Below are 21,523 nucleotides of genomic sequence, written 5' to 3'. Positions count from 1 at the left end.
ACATACATACATACATACATACATACATACATACATATTCATAGATTTTCACGGGTACAGGTATGTACCTCTTGGCGTGTTCGGGTCTTTTCCCATGTAAGATTGACAGATACTCTCAATCTTATATGGGAAAAGACCCGAACACGCCAAGACCTATATACTTTATATATATATAAATTTCTGAATTGCAATCAAATGTATACACCCACATCCCCACTCGCCTGGTGTGTTTTTCATCAGAGATTGTTCTCCACCACTGTTTTCCTGCATATTTCTTGCCCGGATGTCTGGGACAAAAGAGCCTCTTGAAGAACTCTACAGTCCTCCAAAGCTTGCACAGATTTGCCAGCAGAACATTATCCAACTGAAGCAAACATCACATTGGCCTGATCCAAGACACACAGGCCCTGTAGGCCAATGCAAACGTTCATACCAGGACATGGGGCTAAAGTGGCAAGAAAGAGAGGAAAAAAGGCATTATATTTGCTGCTTTTGTGTTTCTGGAATGTGGGGGGGGGGGAATCCCCCAGTTTAGTAATAGAACACAAAATTTATGACCTAAGCTCGATTCATATATGTCATGTTTATTTTAATTATGATTTATTGAATATGTTATAATAGCCTGGTTCATATACAGATATGCAAGATTCCAGGAGGGTTGGATTCACATACCACACATCTATGGTTCCAACATTCTGCTAAGTTCTGGTTTGGCTAATCTTGGTTCACATAACAAGATTTAATAATACTAGAATGCAAAATTATAACGAGTATCTTGTACATTTCACTAATTGGATTAGTATAATAGCCATTTGGGTGACTTTGGGGCTGTCACTCTCAACCCAACTCGCCTCACAGGATGGCTGTGTGGGAAAAATAAGAGGAAGGAGCATTAAGTATATTCACTGCCTTGAGTTATTTATAAATATAATAAATGTGGGACAAAAAAGGAATAAATACATAAAAATAAAAAGCTACATTCAAACCCAATAAACCACATTATAGATAAGCATAAGGGATCCTTGACTCATTCCTGGAGATTTTTGGACAGTTTGGAGAATAGCACTGAAATTCTGGAATATCACCACAAATAAACCATTTAATGGATGACATCTTCTTTTAATCCAAAAGTCAGTTTGGAACCATTATTGGGTATGTTTGCCATTTTGAGCTGTATATTAAAAAGGTGGGATAAAATAACAATAATCAGACTACTCCACTTTTAGGAGTACTCAAGAAGAAAAGTGGCTTGTGAGTCATTCAACTGGTTGATTTGGGACTTGTTCTCCACTTAACCTTCATCCATCAATGTAGCTTGCTTTGGTGTGCAAAGATAAGGGGGGAAATGGCATTTCCTTGTTGTTATTTTAGTATTTTATTAAGCTAGGAGAAATCTGCAGAGCAAGACTTCCTAACCCATTGAAAAGAGCTCAGATCTAAATACCACTTTTGGAAAGGAGAATAGAATCATCAGCATCACTGTGAACTAAGGCCTCCTCCAGAGGCATCCATAGAGGTATTGTCCCGTCCCCCCCACCGACTCCTCCCAGATCCAGCCCACGTTTGCTACTATATGTTATTTATCTATTGTTATTTTGCACTGAGTTTTTATGTCCCCCAAAGTCGCTGTGGTGAGAAGGGCAGCCATGTAAAGTCAAGTAAATAAGAAAGAAACTCACTCTTTCTTCCCCTGCTTCTCTTAGCGGTGGCCCCTTTCAGTTCAGTTTTAAGTGTTCCTTTGCTGACAGATGAACAGAGCCCCTTTACACATTTTCCCCCCAACATTCTGATGGGTTGTAAAGAAAGAAACTGATCTGAATTCCTATTAATTCTTTGTGGAGTTTCCCTGAAAGGGGACAAGGGTGTGATTTTTCTGGTGTATTACTCCTCCTCCCTCCAGACTAGTATGGTGCCTGTAAACTATGAGAACAATTAGACTATGGAACCAGGGGTGGGATTCAAACTTTTTAACAATCGGTTCTGTGGGCGTGGCTTGGTGGTCATGTTTGGCTGGGTGTGGCCAACTCAATATGACTCAAATCGAGGCACACATCTCCACCCCTGGCCTCTCATAACTGTGGGGATGCTGCAACAGTTGTAAGTGTGAAAAATGGTCATAAGTCACTTTGTTCAGTGCCATTGTAACTTTAAATGGTCACTCCACACAAGCAAAGTACCAGCAAAGGAGGGGGAAAAAACTCCAGAGAAGTTTCTGAGACAGGAAGTCTAGTCCTGCCAAGAATGTAATAAGGGTTAATGGAGAGGCAGTTTCTATAAGCAACACCAGAATGTTTCCTTCCTGCCTTCTTTACAGGATTAGGCCAATAATTTCTTCTAACAACTGGTTCTCCAAACTGCTTAGAATGTTAACAACCGGTTCTAGCAAATAAGTGCAAACTGGTAGAATCCCACCCCTGCATGGAACGGTTAAATTGTAGATGTTCCACCATTGGAGGCTTTTAAGAAGAGACTGGACAGCTATCTGTCTGAAATGTTATAAGGTTTCCTGTTTAAGCAAGGGTTTGGACTAGAAGACCTTCAAGGTCCCTTTCAACTTTGTTAATCTGTTAAAAGTTACTGCAAGAGGGAGAAGGGGAGGACCCCCAAAAGAGCAACCAAAGCAAAGCCATCACCTGCAGGAGAAGGGAGGAATCAGCAAAAACCCTACTGTGTTGCCCCACACAGCACAAGGCTAGACAAGCCAGCCTTCCATGGACTTGCCATTGAAAGCTGAAACTCATTGGCATCGGATGAGTTCACCAGTTCACCTCCCTTGCTTGCTTTGTGCTGTATCTGTATTGTACTTAAAAAAAAAAAAAGACAGTCTTGCTAAAATAGTTGCCCCTGAGTGCAGGCTCACTGGAATTTAACCTTGGAACCCACCATGACACAATGAACCCTACATCTGAATTAAACATATGCCAGCCTGGTGGAACTACAACTCCCACATTTCCTAGCCAGCATGACCAAAAATGGGATGTTATCTGTGCCTTACACCTGGATTATGAAAGTATATTATTATTATTATTGTTATCATCATCATCATTTATTTTATTCATTAAACATGAAACTCAGTCAACTGAGTATTTAAAAATGTATCACAAATATCATTTTATTATGATTATGATTATTATGATTCTTTAGTGAGATTCACAGCCTTTGGGGCTGGTTGGTAGCTCAACAGTTTGAGTCCTAACTAAGGACCTAGGAACTGTTCAGGTAGCGTCGGAGGATATAAGCTGTTCCAAGTAGGGTGGTTTTTTGTAGAATCATTCAAGGCTCCAATTATAATTGGTATAACACATGATTTCTTTTTCCAAAGTTGCTCAACTTCAATTTCTAAGTCCCGATACTTTGTGGTTCTTTTTCTTGCTATGTGTCTACTACTACTACTACTACTACTACTACTACTACTACTACTACTATTATTATTATTATTATTATTATTATTATTATTATTATTATTATTATTATTGTGTTTAACTGGATTAATTGGGAAATAACTCTCCCCCAGTTTGGTGTAAGTGGTAAAGGTGCTGGCCTGGAAACCAGGAAACTGTGAACTCTCATCCCACCTCAGTCACCCCAGCTTGGTGACTTTGGGCCAGTCATTTTCTCTCAGCCCAATCCACCTCGCAGGGTTGTTGTAGTAGGTAAAATAGGGAAGGAAAGAGGTATTAGGTGTATTTGCTGCCTTGAGTTCCTATAAAGTAATAAAGACGGGATTTTTTTTTTAAAGAAACCCGATAAACAAAAGGATATATGTAAAACACTTTCAAGGATTTAGGCTTTTTAGTTAAAGGCAGGCAGGCTGGCCATTGCCAAAGGAAGAGATGGAAGGTGCATTAGCACATTATGTTTCTTTTCTAAAGGGATTATTGGAATGACATTGAAATCCTTGCTTGGATCCTTCAAGGCTCCCCTGTCAGAATTGGGTTGAAGTTCTCTTTCATTACTCCCCCCTCCACCACCACCTCTGGAATTCCACCAATAAAAGTTAGCATCTTATCCTACCTTCTCCGATTGCATCCTGACCCCCAAAAACTGGTTTTTATAGACTTTTGGCTGTCAGACACAAAACTTTTGTTTCCTGTCAAAGAGCCACAGGAATTATGGAATTTCTCCCCTTTCAAAGCCTCTGATTATGCTTGCCTGTTTTTCTTTCGCTGTAAATTGTCTTTCTCAGGCCCAAACATTCAGAGTGTGGAAATTTTTAGGCTTGGCCAAGTAAGATGAGCCTAATCTCACCCGAAACTAGGCACAGGGAGAAGAGGAGAGATAAATGGAAAGGAAGGCAGGGTTATTAAAGTAAATCTCAGGTCCTTGCAGGGCATCCAGGCTCTTTTTTTAAATTTAGGGGTGGGAGAGCAAGAAGCAGCCATTTTGTCTTTTCAGTGCCATGGGTCTTCTTCATACATTTATGCTGAGAACAAGTACAGCAGGATTAGGGAAACTAATGGATTCCAGGTGTTTTTTAAATACAAGATTCCTTAAGGCCAAGATTGGCCATGTCACAGGGAGACATGGAGCTGGATCGGTGTTTCCCAATTAGTGTCCACTAGGCAGATTGGAGGGATTCCTGGACTGGCTGGGAACTGAAAAGTTGCAGTCCCAGTGCCTTGGAGAGGGTCAGGTTGGGATCGGCTGAACTAGAGAAATATCACTTTGCCTTACTCTGGGATGCTTCTTGACCTCAGAAGCACCATTGTCTGCCCTTAGATTAATTGCTTTGGTGTTTTTGAGTCAGTGTTGATTCTGGAGACTGAACAGGTCCCTGCAGTTTTCTTGGCAAGGTAATCAGAAATGGTTTGGGTGTGTCTCTTTCCTTGGGATGAAATAGGAACTTAGGGCTTTGTGCCTAAGGTGGGACTAGAATTCATAGTTCTAGCCTGGTGCCTTAACCACTACACCAAACTGACTGTCTCCTTAAATTAAAACAGGGCAGGGAAGGGGAAAGATTTGAAGAAGATAGCCAATGCATCTCTACATGGCTGTAGAATTCCTACATAGTCTACTGCTTCTGCTCTTTGGCAAGTCAAACCAGTCATGGTAATCAGCATGTTTCAGAGGCTAGATAATTAAATTATATGGACTGAGAAGAACAAGGATGGTCAATTTTTGGAATTTTCAACGCATAGACCACATTTTTGGATCCCTTCTTCTGCTCCCTCCATCCTATATATCTCCTTGAAGGTATTAATTTTTTCAACTTGAGATTGTATTAAACACAAATTATCCAAGCTAAGACAAAGGAATGTTTGAGCGGTCTAAGGAACTACAGCACACCAGGGCATCAGCTCCTTGACCTTATAAAATTGGTTGGTTAAAATCAGATTTCCTTATTTTCTAGATAATTTGGGGCACAGCCACACCTGGTGGCAGATTACACACAGAGAGAGGAGGGAAGGAGAGGGAGAAACACACACAGAGAGGGAGGGAGGGGGAGGGAGGGAGAGAATCTGGTTTGACCCATAGCACTCTGCAATGGAATGCTATATAGTAAAACTGTCATCAAGATGGCTGAGAAGTAGGCTGTGTTTTTTATTCAACACTCAACAGAAAGGAACAGCATGTTACAAAAAGAATGCCAGTTGAAGAGGTCTGGAAGAGAAACACAAAACTTCCATTGTCCAATGTAAATATGATACAAAGCATTGACTTTCACTCTGGATTTTTTTAGATATCATATTCACAGTTGGGTGAAAAGGAAGCTTGCATTACCTTTTTGAGCCAATAGTTTTAAGGGTATACGGAAGGCGATCTCATAAATTGTTGTTGGTTGTTGTTAGTTGCGAAGTTGTGTCTGACTCATCGTGATCCCATGGACAATGTTCCTCCAGGCCCTCCTGTCCTCTCTACCATCCCCTGGAGTCCATTTAAGCTATATGCTAAGAGCCACTGTAGGAAGTTAGCACCCATCCCTCTCCTAGAAAAATGAAATATCCTGGGAAATATTAAAAAGGCAGAATATTTCCTCTAAAAAGAGTAAAGTAGAAACTCAGAGAAGCAGAAACTCAGCCCCCCCACCTTTGCTAATGGGCCATTAGGGCCTAGGCCAGAGTACTCTACATAACAAAGCCCTCTACCCATCTCACCACCTGGCCTGGGAAGATTGTATCAGCCAACACTCAGGTGAAGCCGTGTGGTCCAGACAAAGCCTACAAAGTTAGCTAAGACCCCCGCCCCTGGGAGTCTGACAGCCAATGGGATACATTTCTTATACAGGAACAGGAAACACTAAGGTGGGGCCCAACAGAGGTTATATAAGGGTCTCTCAGCATCTTGGTTGCCCCTTCTTGACCTTCTCACCTTGAAGTATGTGAACATCCTTTCTTTTTCACTTTGGAGCTCCAAGCCATGTGGTCCTGCTGTCCACCATTAAACCATCTTTCCAATCAGCCTCCATGTTTCCAGTGTCTTTTTCCCCACTTGGAACTTGAACCCAGAAGGATATTTCTTTCAACACCACAATAGGATGATTAAAAAGCATAAAGCATGATGGCAATTTCCACATATATTTATATATCATTTATGCATGCATTCATAAATATTGTATACTTTCAGTAACAATGAAAACTCTCTCACCTCCACTGGGGAGGAAAGATGGCCCGGCCACCAGCATAACAGCAGCTTGCTATTTGACTTCCTCTTTCCTGAAAACATCATACAATATTCTTTCCTTTCAGGAAGCACACGCAAAGCAGGTAAGCAACTCAACCCTCTCTTACACCCACCCGCACCTTGACATACATTTACAAGGAGTGCAAAGCGTTTTCACACAATCGATAGTTAAGTGGGCACTTGCAAGAAGCGGCAAGACCATTTATATCTGTTTTCAAACTAACATTGTATCCCTGTTCCCCAGTCCCAAGCATTCTGCATATGGTGAAATGTGTGCAGGGTCCCCAGATATCCAAAGAGGCAAAGGATCACACAGACATGGATTGGAAAGGAAAACAAACAGATGGGATGGAGAAGAGGACACATTGTTTAATTCTCTGGGCATCTGCAGTAAAAATTAAGAAAGAAAAAACAACAACAACCCTATAGTAGGCCCCATGTATATCAAATTACCTTTTCCAGCCTCAGAAGAGATGGTTTTTCAGTAGCAAAAATGTACTAGAGTCAGTTAGGAGGCAAAAGCTTTCAGCACGTAACTGATTAAAGTCTTATAGCTTATAGTTTAAGGACCACGAGATTTAACAATGGCTCTGCCAAAGTGGTGGTTAGAACTAGTCTCGGTGGTCACAGCAACCTCGTGGTCACACTATCATGTTTAGTAACCTTCCCTGCTGGCTATCTACAAGCAAAGTTAGTGGGGAAGCCAGGAAGATATTGAAAGTCACAGTCATGTGAGGTTTTCACTTAACAACCCATATGCGGTCCTCATTTAACAATGGCAACTGGGACATGCCTTTGCTCTAAATGGCACAATCGTGTGATTCTTCCATTTTACAACCATGTCGCTTAATGATGGAATTTTGGTCCCAAATAACATTGTTAAATCAGATAGTTATGGCCACAGAGCTGAATTTATTAATTTGAGGTTTAGCACTTACTATAGGGAATCCCTGGATGGAGAAAAGTTACTCAAGGAGCTTGTTAAGATACTCAAAAAGCAGGACAATATTTGATTTTAAGGCTACGCCTGCCAGACGGGGGACATGAGGACAGAAATGAAGATATAGGTTCCTTTTGCCGAACATTTGGCAAACTCATTAAAGGGTATGTATTTGTGCATTGAACCCTTCACTGCCCTGTGCTCACGCCATTTTACTTTAAATTGGCTTCAGAAAATCTTGCCAGGACTGAAGCATTTGGTAGCAGTTTGAAAAGCATTCAGTGTAGGTGTGCTGAACGTCATATCAAGTAACCAGTAAACTGCGAAGGTTAGCCTGCATTGATGTCAAGCACATTTCCCAAAATGGACAGGAGCACTTGAAGCTTTATAAGAGGAGAAAGAAGATTTTAGACCAATGTTTCTCAGCCTTGGCAGCTTTAAGACGTGTGGACTTCTGGGAGTTGAAGTCCACGTATCTTAAAGCTGCTGAGAAACAAACTGCTTTGGACTACAACAAGAAGTTGCATTTACAATGAAATTGGTATGAGGGCAGGGTGATGTCATCCATTCCTGGCTTCCAAAAATGGCGACTAACCTTGTCTAACAATGGGACAACCATGCAGTGCAGATAAATCAGAAGGAACAAGAAAGAGGAGAGGGCCAACAAAACCCAAAAGGAACAAGTACCCCTATTGCTTCCTCCATCTAAAACTCAGTTACGCAGAGGAAAAACTGGTAGTAGACTTGTCATTTTCTGTAGGATTTCTGAGGAATACTTCTTTTCTTGTAATTCCCGGGGTCCCTCACCATGGGTTAGGAGGCTAAGGATAACTTAATTTGAAATCCACCACAATTTTGCAGTATTATAGTTTCTCAGCCTTTAATTAGTACATTCCTGACTCAAGATCTATCAGACATTGTATCCAAAGTGCATTTTCAAGAGGCAATTGGACTTTGTTTTTCCTTCAAGACTTTCGCTTCTCATCCAAGAAGCTTGTTCAGTTCTTCAGTTCATCTTCAAGGAGAAACAAAGGAAGTCCAGTTGCCTCTTGGAAATGCATCTTTGGGACAGCAGTGACCTGGATGACTGAGAATTTCCATAGACGAATCTCCAGATGCATTACTTTGTGTCGGTTTTCAGATGATAGCGATTACGACTAGCCGAGTTATTTGAACCCAGTGACAGAATGGAGATGACAAGGAGAGAAACTGTCCTGGGGCAAACTAAGAAAATCAAGGGGAGAGAGAGAGAGAGGAAAGGGGGCACCATGATCAGACCCTATTCAGCTTTGAAGATCAACCTGCTGAATTATCCTCACAATGGCGGTCAGCCAAGAAATGTTACTGAGACCCAGCAGCTCTGTTAGTTGTTGGCAAGGAAGGGATCAGTAGGTTTTAAATTTGTGTTTCAGCCATACAGTGAGATGTTTGTCTACAGAATCCAACACAAACAATCTCAGCCATCCACAGCTGCAGCAGTAAGAGCCATGGATACCCGGGGCTTTGCTAATTGTGGGATGATTCGGTGTGGGGGGTGGGGAACTTTCAGAGTTTCCTAAGGCCGTGGTCACCCAGGGCAGAAACAGGCAATGGAGCAAAGTGTTCTTATGCTCTCTGGAGTCTTGACAAAAGAGAACTTTGGGCACAAACACTTTGTCCTGTAGCTGACAAAATCCCCAGCTGTATCAAAAACATAGGCCTCACATTACGCTCAAATGTCTATCCAAAAGATCACAGCAGCTGCAGTGTTTTGGTTTTTTGTTTTTTTTTGGTCTGTCTCTTAGCTTTCTAAAAGAAAAGCAGCTTGGAAGGTAGAGAAGTACAAAGCAGCCAACAACAAAGAAGGAGTCAGGCATCCTCTTCATTCCAAGAGTTTCCCCACCACCAAAGGACCCTTTGCACTTTTGTGTTTTGAAAGAAGGCTTATCGGGATCCATTCATGGGGTGGAGGGAGGACTGCCTTGCTTCTCAGCCGTTTGGAATTACTGCCTCCAGGAAGGATTTGTCCTCAGTAAAGGAGGAGCTGGAGGAATGCTTGGAGGTCACAGATGGCCAAGGCCCAGTGGAGCAAGCTGGGAAGACCTGATCTTGCTCCTACTAACAAGGTTTCCATGACCTTGTTCTGATCTGGCTTCCCCAGAGAAAGCCTACAGGAACAACACAGGCTTCAGGTCAAGAATCTGAGCACAATGAGGCATGGAAGCACAAATATGGAGTCAAAGCACTGGGGAATAACAGCCTGGTTCAGAATAGACAAGGACTGAAAAGCCCCAGACAGATACTGAAGATAGACACTCGCTCCCCTCCAGAGTCAGCTGGATTTTTGCTCAACAGATGGGAACCTTAAAAGTTAGAGCCTTGGGAGATTGCATCCCAAGCTGAGCAAGTGCATTCCAGATGTGCAAGGGTGGAAGGTTGAAACTTGGGATGTAAGACTTGCCATTTGGAGGAGACCAGTGTTAAAAACAACACCGTACCTTGAAGGACTTCCTTGACCAGCAGCTGCTTCAAATGTACCCTGAACTTTTGGCTGACTTGATAGGTCTGCCTTCTGGATCTGGGAGGTGAATTGCTTAGTTTTAATTAAAGTCTTGGAGTGTCGTGTCTCTGCTTTTTCCCCTGGAACCAGAAAGCCACTTTGTCATTTCCACTTTGTCACTGGCCTAGTATATCTGAGTGGGAAAAGGCAGCCTGTGTTAATTCAAGACCAGACATTCCCCCTCCTGAACTGGAGGCTTACATGCATTGTTGCCCCCTGCTACACCTTGATAGGAAATTACTGGTAAGGATTTACCTGGCAGGACTTGAAAGCACAGAAAAAAATTATCCATTGGAATGTTAGTCTCTCAAGAGATTATCAAAATTCTCTTTGCAAGGAGTCACCCAGAAAGTTGTGAATCCTAAAATTTGAATGATTGCATTTTTTTTCTTTTAAGGTGAGAGGCCTGAGACCGAAAGCTGTTAGACTTTGAGCACACACATACGAGCACACGTAAACACACATATATAATTTTAAAATTTTTGTTAGCTATCCAACTACATTTGCCAGATGGAAGCCATGTAGTTTAATCAAATAAATATTTTTGCTGTTTAAGAAAAACAGAATTCAATACTGCACTTCTTTTTTCTTTTCATATTTTTTATTTTCTGCATTAGCAATTGTTACGTGTATTTCAGTTCTACTATTCAGAGTATAGCTGCCATTGATTTATTGATTCCCAGCAATCATTAGATCTTTCCTTAATTCCATATCTGTATTTTTCAAGATCTGCTCTAAACTTAACAAAACAATAGTCTACTTGATGTTCAGAAAGTCTCACTAATCTTCAACAGTTCTCCTACAAGTTTGTCATAAACATTCAAATCAGTTATGCTTTTTCATTCATTCCTGTTCTTTGTGTACATAGGAACAGACTTTAAAAACCTCTTTAAATCAAAGAACTCTGAAACTCTGATATCTATGGGAGGGACCAATCTGTAGTACGGCTGAATGTCCCAGAAAAAGCAATGCCTGCAAACTTTCACCCATTGAATTAATGCAAACAGTCACAACAACAGTGAGAAGGGCAGCATAAAAATTTCAGAGAGAGAGAGAGAGAAGAGAGAGATGATCACCAGGAATTTCTGTCAGAATCAGTAGTGGGATTTAAAAAATTTTTTACTACTGATTCTGTAGGCATGGCTTGATGGGCGTAGTGTGGCTTGGTGGACATGGCAGGGGAAGGATACTGCAAAATCCCCATTCCCTCCCCACCCTGCTAACCTGCTTTCCAGCTCCGTTCTCCTGTGCAGGGCAGCAAAAGAAGACCCAGACGATCAGCTGGGACTTGGGAGGCAGAGAATAGATGGAGGCAGGCCAGTCAGAGGTGGTATTTGCTGGTTCTCCGAACTACTCAAAATTTCCACTACCAGTTCTCCAGAACTGGTCAGAACCTGCTGAATACCACCTCTGGTCAGAATGCAGAAGTTGGATCCATGTGAAGACAGAGATTTACGATAATACCCAAAGAAAACATCCCTTTAATTTATTTAACAATAAAAGAGAGAGTTAGGAAGCCCATTCAGACTTGTAAGATTTTGTTACTATTACAGTTCTAGTAAAAAGTAGTTTTAGACCTATTCGGTCACTATTTCCTGATCTGATCTGGGTTAATACCCATCTTGCAAGTTTGAATGTTCTTCCTAGTTTATGTGAACTTGAGGAGCATCTGCTTAGGTGTTGTTATAAATACCTTAGTATGGGGACAAACCATGTTTATCCAGAGCAGTGTTTCTTAAAAAAAATTTCTCTCAGGACCACTTTCCACTTTTAAAAATTATGAAGGACTTCAAAAGAGCTTTTGCTTGTATGGGTTATATTTATTAATATTTATCATATTAAAAATACAAATTAACACAGTATTTGCCAGTACTGCTTTTCACTATTGTTTAAAGGAATTTAAATATTGCATTATTTTTTTCAACATTAGGCTGGTAAATAACCCTCAGAGCAAACTTTAAGAAACACACATCTAAAGAACACTAGGGCTTTAGGTTAGACTGAGAAGTTCTCAGTTCCAAAATAGGTGCAGGTCATGCATAGGCTTAAAAAAAAAAAGAGGAGGGGGGAGTCCAATCAGACCAGCTTCACAAAATGTCCACATTCAAATAAAAGATTAATGCTGGCTTGCAATGCCTAGCAGATTTTGGCTGTAGTCAAAAAGCCAAAGAGAATCAGATTAAGTTAATAATAGGATGTTTAGGGGTTTAGGTTAGACCACTATTTCTCAGTCTTAACAATAGTAAGATGGATGTATTTCAAATCCCAGAATTCCTCAGCATGGCTCATGAGGGAGAAATGCTGAGATTTGTAATTCAGCCATATTGGGAGATGACACACTTCCTGGTTTCTACAAAAATTATAACCAAGAGCTTTGATGGATAAATTGTGATTTAAGCCTTTAAGATTCAGAGGAATAAATGACATGGGAATTAAATTGTGTGTGTGTGTGTGTGTTACAAAAATAAGAGCTAGCCTAATTCTTTTTTCTTGGTGGTCCCAGGGTATCTTTTTCTCTGACTTGGAAAGTAAGATCCTCCCTTCACTTTAACCAAGATTTCTTGACTGATTTGAGCTGGCTGCTGTCACTAAGTCCTGGGCTGCAATTGGAGCTATTGCCCAGGCCTTTCTTGCCACAGTAGGGTTTTCTTCTCCATGCCATCTTGCCCTTTCTGCTGGACACCAGGAGCGCAGCTGCTGGTCCTTCCCTTGGAGGTTTCTGGGTCTTGCATGAACAGGCAGGCAGGTGCCTCCGTAAATCACCGGTTAAGAGCAGAAATGGGTTTTCACATGACTCATATTTACATGGAATTGGAGGCCTGATTTATTGCCCACAGAGCAATTACCAGCCATGTTACAGCTGTACAGCACAGCTGGGTGGGACTGAGGAGAAGATCCATCAGATCTTGTCAGGCAGCAGAAGAAAAGCAAAGTGGGAGGGAGGAGAGAATGGGGCTTTGGGGGAGGATGGCTGAATTTGAACTAGATGCACTGGAGTCTCTCTCTCCCTGCCCCACCCCTCCCCACCATCTAATTCTGTAAAGCATTCATGCAGCAGTGTGCACTTGCAGGAACTAATTTGCCTTGCAAATCAGAGCACCTCTGAAGACATGCAGCGCAGCACTGAGTTTATGGAAGTTCATCCATCCTGTAGACATTGTTGCATTTTTGGAGAGAGAAAGACAGACTTGGATGGAGGTGGATTTTTTTTTTTAAAAGCTGGTGGTGATTCCAGGAGTAGATCAACCTTGGAATTCTTAGGCAAATGCTGGGTCCCATGATCGTTTCCACAAAACCATTGCCCAAGGCCAAAATACCACCAGAATAAGAAGGTGGTATCTCTTTAAGGCTTGCTCTGGGAGTTTTATTTTCCTGTCCTCATGCATACTGTGGGGTATGCCATTGTAATTTCTCAGCAGAAAAGGCAAGCAAGCAAATCTAGCTAGTTGGTTTTTAATTCTAATTGCCACCATGTTATCCTGAGTGATGCTTCCTTGAAGCTGCTGGTACCAGCAGAACAGATCAAAGCACCTGAGTCCATTCCAGCTTGGAGACCTTTGGATCTTGTGAATGACCCATAATCACCAAGACTTTAAAATACTGGAGTCCAGTGTTTCTTATTGACAGCAGAGCAGACTATGGTAGCTAGATAACTGAGACAGTTCATTTTTTTTTGTCTTTGAATGTTACATTACAAATACTTACATAGACAAAAGAAAAGGGAACACATGATTGCTTGAAATAATCAATTAAAACCTGGAGAATAGGCTAAGCCATTTGTTTGCTCTAGTGCTATCAATTCTATTATTTGTTTCATCTGCAAATAGCCTAAAGCTGTAAGATGTGCCAAGGTTCAAAAAGTTTGCTGGGGAATTTGGGGAGTTCAGGTTCATACATCTTAAAAGTTGCCACGGTTGAAATACAGTAGCCTTGAGGCTATTTAAAGATAAATATCCACTATGCTGTTCCCTCTTGAGAGAGAAGAAATATTATGCAAAAGAGAGGGGGGGAGACGGAGGGAGGGGGAGAGAGAACAAAATAGTAACCCCCAAAAAATTAAGACATGAGGTAAGAAAAGGAAATGTAGCTAAACCTAATTTATACCACATCACCCACTGTACTGCTTCTATATCTGCACACTGTCCTCTCTTCTAACACATCCATATATCAATTCATACACTGAATATTTCACCTTTCTTTTTGAGGAAGTCATCGTTTCCATTGAACCACAATTATATCTTGAGCATCTCCTCCTCTTAACCCATTTGCTCCTTCTTCATTGATTTCTTTTGCTATTTGATCCTTATTTATTCCCATCTCTATGACAAAATAATCTAAATATATTTCATCTCTACTGGCATTTCAGTTTTATATGGTATTCCATTCACATTCTTTGACCTTGTGTCATTCTTTTAAAACTGTTTTTACACACGCTTCTTAAGTAACCTGTTCCTGACCTTATTCACCTTATTTTCCTGCCTCTCTCTGCATATATCCAACTCTCACTTTCATATAAGAGCATCATGCCATGATAGCTTTGCCTGTGTGAATTATGCAAGTGCAGTGGGAAACAAGTGGACCCTGCAATCAAACAGAAAAAAACATTAAGAAAAACAAGTCATTATGTTCTATGAACTATTGAACATTTTCTGCCTATCATCTAAGTTCTCAGCCAGCAGCATGACATCTTCTGCATATCAAGTGCATGCATGTTTATATCCCCAATCAAAACAACAGTAACATTATCACAAGCATTCCTTTTAAATTTAACAATAAATGCACAAGACAGCTAGAGACTTCACATGTCCTTGTTTTACTCCCTGCTCAGAGTTGCATCACTCCCTAACAGTTCTGTGTGTTCCCAGATTTGCTTTATTTTGACCATATACTTTATTGCATTTTTTATTTTCACATTTTATTAAGTTTATATGCTGCCCACCTCACTGTCAAGAGACTTTGGTGGCTTACAACATCATATTCATAAAGAATGTTCCATAATTCAAACCTATCCCCTTTATCATACATTTTCTCTAAGTTAATCAATGGACAATACTTTTTTTTCTTTCATATTCCTAGATTTCTCAGTGTCCTCAACATTCTGGCCTGGACACTCTCTCCCCCAACTGCATTTCCCAAATTTTACTCACTGATATTTCTTGTAGTCTTCTAAGAACTCTTTTTTTGAAGAGTTCCAGGCACATTTAACAAACAAAGCTTCCTATAATTTTAATATTCGCTTTTGCTACTTTTCCTTTTTCCCAGACCACTACAGCAGTGGCATTAATCTTATCCCTGTGCAGGCTTCACACATGAAATAAGTCACACTGTCATTCCATAAACAAACTACATTAATATTTGAACATTTTCCATTCAAGCCACATTTTTCAACATCTTTCTCTAATCCTCACTTTTAACAGCAATTAACATCTGATATGTACTTGTTCACATCCATAGCTTCTTTCATTTACCCTTCTGCCTTCTATCTGTCCAATAACATTTAGTAGGGTTAGTATTCTCCAAGTCCCATCAGCAAGGTAAAACCATCTTGTAAGGTCTTGGAGACTGGCTCTCTCAATGGTTATCCCCGTCCACTGGATACCAAAGCTCCAATCCTGCACTTTTTAGAAATCTTTGGCTTTTTCAGCAGACCCAGGCCAGTGTGTATTACAGGTGTATAGGTTTATATGTACCCTTGGTGGAATCATGTGGATTGAAGAAATAATAATCTGATGAATATTTGGTTTTCTTGGGGATTCTAGCACTAGGAGATTATCACTGATTGCATGTTGATCTATAAAGGATTTGCTGCATATTCAACTATAGCTCAGTGTATTTCTGAGAACACCTTATCTCCATCATTCAACACTTGTGGGCTTCCAGGTGTGGCTGAGCTACAACTCCCACCAAGTCTCGCCATGAGAGAGGTTGGTTAGGGCTGCTGAGAGTTTGTCAACATTTGAACGACTCCAAATTCTGTTGGTCCAGACAAATGATTTCTTAGTTACACAGCTAATATAATTCTATATGTATTTACATGGGAGCTTGTACTATTAAAGTAATTAACTTCTGAGAAGACATACATAAACTTACATTATATACATTAGCTCATTTTGGTCAAATTCCAAGAATCCGCCTGCCCCATTTCCCCATGGTTTGAACAGCTAATACAATCCAGGATGCCAAATATGAAAATTCTGCATTATAGAGTTTGCTATTGTAAAGCTGTTACTAGACTGTGAGTTATTTCGCTAATAAATGTTTTAAAAATGCTACAAGTACCTATAAACTTTTCAAATGGAAAACTGTTTAAGTTGGTTTGTTTTCTAAAAAGCTGAAAGCGGAAAACATTAGTACAGTAGAAGTGTGTTTATAAGATGAAAGAATATGTTAGCAGCTCCTGACTTATTGTTTCTCTATTAAAACTAAAGAAGTAAAAATTTATAGAAAACTACAATTTCAGAAATATAGAAGTATGTCCTTTGATAGTTGTTCTTTTTTTTTAAAGTCCATCATTGGTCAGTTTTGCATAGTTTTTAATAAATCAAGATAGCTTTCCCACTCCATGAAGCAAAATCATTATTATTTTCACACTGTGGATTCATGTGTAAGAATTCTTATTGAAATCATTGGGTTAGTATCTGTAGCATTAGATACTTATATAGTATAGATATATGAGACTATATGTGAATCTTAAAAGCAAACGGGAACTTTACCAGACATTAATGAAAGCCAAAATGTTACACGGTTAATCCTTGTGGCACATTTATTTATTATTGCATTTTTAAGTTGTCCGTAACCAAAATGCTCTGTACTGGTGTCCAAGTAAATTAAAAACATAAGCTCCAATGCAATAAATCATCCTGAGAGCAGCACATAATAAAACCAACCTACAACTAGCAGGAAGAATGAGCACCAGGCAGCACATAAAATCAAGCTAAGACCAAAATAAAATAGTATGAAGATTTAATAGCATTTAAGCTATTTAAAATATTGGGGGAAATAAAAATGGCTTCAATGCTTAATGAAAAGAGTATAATATAGATGCCACAAAATACTTTCGTAGAAGGGCCTGCCACAGTTGACAAGGGGTCACCACTGAATCTATAATCATTTGCCTCACTTCTTTCAGAATCAGCAAAATCCTAATAGGTGGATATCCGGGTTTTAAAACACCTGTGTACATGCTTATCTTTTCAAGCTCCAACCTATAAACATTTCACAAAGATTAAACTCCATGCCATTTTTTCTAACCTGTTGCTATTCAGTTGTCTTGGGACTACAACACCTCCAATTTATCAGTTTTTGTAAGCCGGCCAAAGTGGCTTAAGATGCACTGCTACATAAATCTTTTAAATAAATAAATCTTGGCTATTCTGCTTGGATAACCTGAATGGTAACCTGAATCTGGGGGCCACCAGGCTAAAGACATTGGTTGCTTCACATCTTCTGCATTTCTATAGATCAGAAGGTCCACCTGTGCATTTTATTTTATTTTTTCAAATAAGGATACTTTTTGAAAAAAATTAAATAGGCAAAACTTCACTGACACTGTTAATTAACCAGGTTTCTTTACTAAGCCCTGCAGAGTCAGCATTTCAAAAACCATTGCAGAAAATGTGTACACATATTAAGCATCGTACAGATTTTGAATTGCTTTGAACTCTTTGAAAGCAGAAACTAAAAAATGAATGGTTTCTTCCTGTTATTCCTTGTTATTCATAAATAGCTGGAGCTCCATTTACAAACCCAGAGAAATAAGATTGCTCCCCTGTTTGTGCTGGTGTGACATTATTGCAGGATCACAACACTAAAATGTAAAGAAGTTGGTGGGGTAAAGAAGTTGGTGAGGGAAGAGAGATGCTAAATCATGCATGACTTCACACAGGCTCTATGCCCCAGTTCAGATTCTGCTGCACTGCTGCAATCCTATGTCATCAGTAATTCAACAGCTGAGTCCTTCCTTTTTTTCTAGTTCATCTGAAATCAGGACAAGAAATAGATCTCTCCCCTCCCCCTCCCCTCAAGCACTGCAGCTGTCGTTTACTTTTCTGTCAGGGGGAACTTTTGCTTTTCAAAATGTGTAACATCACCGTTTTGGGAATTGAATGTTCAGAGAACTCCAGAATGTACAGTTCTTCTGAACCATGATGTACCTCCTCCAAATCATGTCATCGTGAGATGATTCTTAAATTTTCCAGAAGGATATTCCTTTGAATTGTGAGTAGCTTGATATCTTTTGGGATGGTCCATTTCTGTTCAGAGAATTTATTTCTAGAAACCTTCCCACACCAGTCCTGAACAGTCTGTTCTAGGGGAGGATGGAACAGCCTGGATTTTTCTGGAAGTTCAGTTCTTGAAATAGTGAGTTTTACACATAATTAATTCCTTCGCTCTCCCTCTTGACTGGTTTCTGGGCCCTGTTGCTGGTGCCTGCTGTAACATAGATAAGAATGTACTGTATACAGCAGGGGTATCAAACTCAAGGCCCGTGGGCCGGATTCGGCCCACAGGGTGCTTAGATCTGGCCTGCAACGCCAGCCTGAAAATAGCAAAGCTTAAATCTGGCCCGCGGTATCTCTGGCAGCCAAAATAGGGTGCAGGGGTCCATGCACGTGCTCCCCCCCTGTGCCCTATTTTTGGCCTGGCTGGCCTCCTGCAGCACTGTGCTACCCAAAACAGCATGTAGCTTCCCTTGCCCCATTTTGGCTGGCAAAGTGCTGCAGGAGACATCTGTCCCATCTCCTCCCCTCTCCCTGCCGGCTAGCAGAGAAGTACAATGTTGATCTGGCCCTTGAAGAAATCCAGTTTGACACCACTGGTAAACAGTATCTCCGTTATCTCTATTCCAGCCATGACAACAGTATGCAAACACAGGTAGAAATTCCTGGGAAACCTCCTAGTTTCAAAAAAAGGTTGGCCTGTTGTCCTTTCACCAACTTTTGCAAGAGGTTTTCCAATACATTGGGGGAAATAGTGGCTTTGCAGTTTCCAAATTGGGAAGAAAAGCACCCAACTCTCTACTAAGAATCATAAATAATATAAATGCACATAGCACAAAGCAAACGACAGGCCTTACCAATTTATTCTATTTATGGTGATTTTTGTTTATTCCAGAATTCAGAAGCCCAGGGGTTTGAAATGTTTTGACTTTTTGCATGGTCTTTTTGGGCAGTTAGTGGCAAGCATTGGCTGTCTCATATCGTGGGATGGAATGGTTAAGAAGTAGGGCTGGTACCAGGGTTAGACCCAGATTCAAGTTCCCCTGAGCCACAGAAAGTCAATGGGGAACTTTGGAGGCACTGTTTGCTCTTTCAGCCCAGCCTACCTCACACTGTTATTATGACTGATTCATTTGACTTCCAGAGGTGCCCAACTCTCAAAGTGCCTGTGATATGGGGAAAAATAAGCACTGTGTACACCTACTTGAAGCTCCTGAATAAAAGACAGGATATTAATTTAATAAGCAAACAAATAAAGACATTTCAGAGCCAGGAGAAAACAAACGGGGGTCTGTTTCACCATGCTCTGTGAGGGTTTGTGGAGTGAAAATGAGAAATGCTTCGATAGGTATGTGAATATGAATCCCTTTATAATGTTGGCTTTTCAGAGCCTGTACAGTCTCCCCCTTAGCAAGAAGGGTTTCAGTTCCAGCCATCGGAGTTTAAATGCCTAATCAGGACCACCAGATTGCTACCGAGGTTGAAATAGTGAATAGCGCTCCTTTTCCCCAAGGCCATAGCTATAATATCTAAAGCCAATCAAATGTGAGGCAGAGAAAATCTTACAAGCCCCTTTCTCCACCCCTATAAGTAACATGTTTGATATCACAACGTATAACTAACAATTTGCTGTCCTCTTCCCTACATCAATTCCCCTGTTCCTCTCAAAAGACAAAAGTATATTGTTTTAAAATGTATTGCATTCAACCCCTGTCCTGTAAATGCATGATTTACCAGCACATATATCAAGGAAGCAGAATTAATGTGCCATTGCAGTGTATGAAGCGGGCGGCATTTTGAGCTGGGCTTTCTTACTATTGCTATCCCTATTAGTAAAGGCATTCTGTGTGAGTGTGTGTACTGATAAATGCTCACAACCTGAAGCAGATGACAAGAATCGGAATCCTTGAGTTGTGAAAGAAAAATCATGATCTGTTTATTTAGAATATTTCTGTCCTGTTTTTCTGCCAAAGAAAGACATTGGTGGTGCCAAAAAAGGATAGCTTAAAGTAAGATCAACAAAGAGAAAAGCCCACATGGATGACAATAATCCAAAGAATCATGTCAAATCAAATAGGCAAACAGCCCGATTTCCCCTTAACCGTAAATATCTGTGGAGTTCCCAGAGGTAAGATGACTCCACTATGATTCAACACTTACATCTATCCCACATCTTGTCTCTAGTTTTAGGGAACCATCCCTGGAACGGGCATTAAATGATTTACATAGCTAGATCGTTTCCCATTCCAGAAACCCACAAGGAGGCCAGAAGGTGGCAGGTTAAGGGCTAGGTCACAAAAGGGAAAGCTGTGGGGGAAGCTAAACGTTGCAGATCTCCAGAGGCCAACCAAATGTGCTGCCTTAAAATCTTCACCTTCCTGCTTCCATGCTTGCCTCTCCCTATGAGACTCTCAGGAGCTTTGGTACAGCTCCTCCTTCCTCCCCCTCCACCAAAATAAAAGGAAACCTAGCAATACCATCCTTTCCCCCAGAAGACTCATCCATTTTGTTAGAAAATGCCACTGGTCCAGGTTTTCCCTTTTAATCAGTTGGTTTGTACTGTCCTCAGCCTTGGTGCATATGAGGTAACTATCATTAAGGTTCCCCTGACCATGTGCAGAATACTTATCCCAAAGGTGCTTTTTCAAAAGGCAACTGGACTTTGTTTTTTCTTGAAGACGTTTTGCTTCTCATCCAAGAAGCTTCTTCAGTTCAGTTCTTCAGTCAGAACGGAAGAAGCTTCTTGGATGAGAAGCAAAACATCTCCAAGAAAAAAACAAAACAAAATCCAGCTGCCTTTTGAAAAAGCACCTTTGGGACAACCATGACCTGGATGACTGAGAATCTCCATGCAGAGTACTTCCTGCCTCATCAGCAGCAACACACAGTGGTGAATCAAATAAGGGAACGCACTATGCCTTCCTATCCGGCTTTAGTCTGGTACATAAAACTATTTTGCCCCTTTCACCTCAAGAGCTCTGATAGCTCAAGTCCAAGCTCCAGCAACTCTAAGTCTGTTCCCATACATCCACCCCATTCCCAATGGGATATTGTTGTCCAGATACTTCAGATTTTTCCTTCTTTCTTTTCTCTTTTTGAACTGTAAACTGCCCAGAATCAGGGAATGGGGGCTTCAAATCTCACCCATAAATAAAATTATGCAATTTAAACTGCTTTAACGCTTACCAAAGAAGTACATAGATA

The sequence above is a fragment of the Pseudonaja textilis genome, chromosome 2 (genome assembly GCF_049901715.1).
Source record: "Pseudonaja textilis isolate UNSWEBS1 chromosome 2, rPseTex1.2, whole genome shotgun sequence".
NCBI lineage: Eukaryota > Metazoa > Chordata > Lepidosauria > Squamata > Elapidae > Pseudonaja > Pseudonaja textilis.
The sequence above is the reverse complement of the archived record's forward strand: the minus strand, read 5'-3'. Positions refer to the sequence as shown.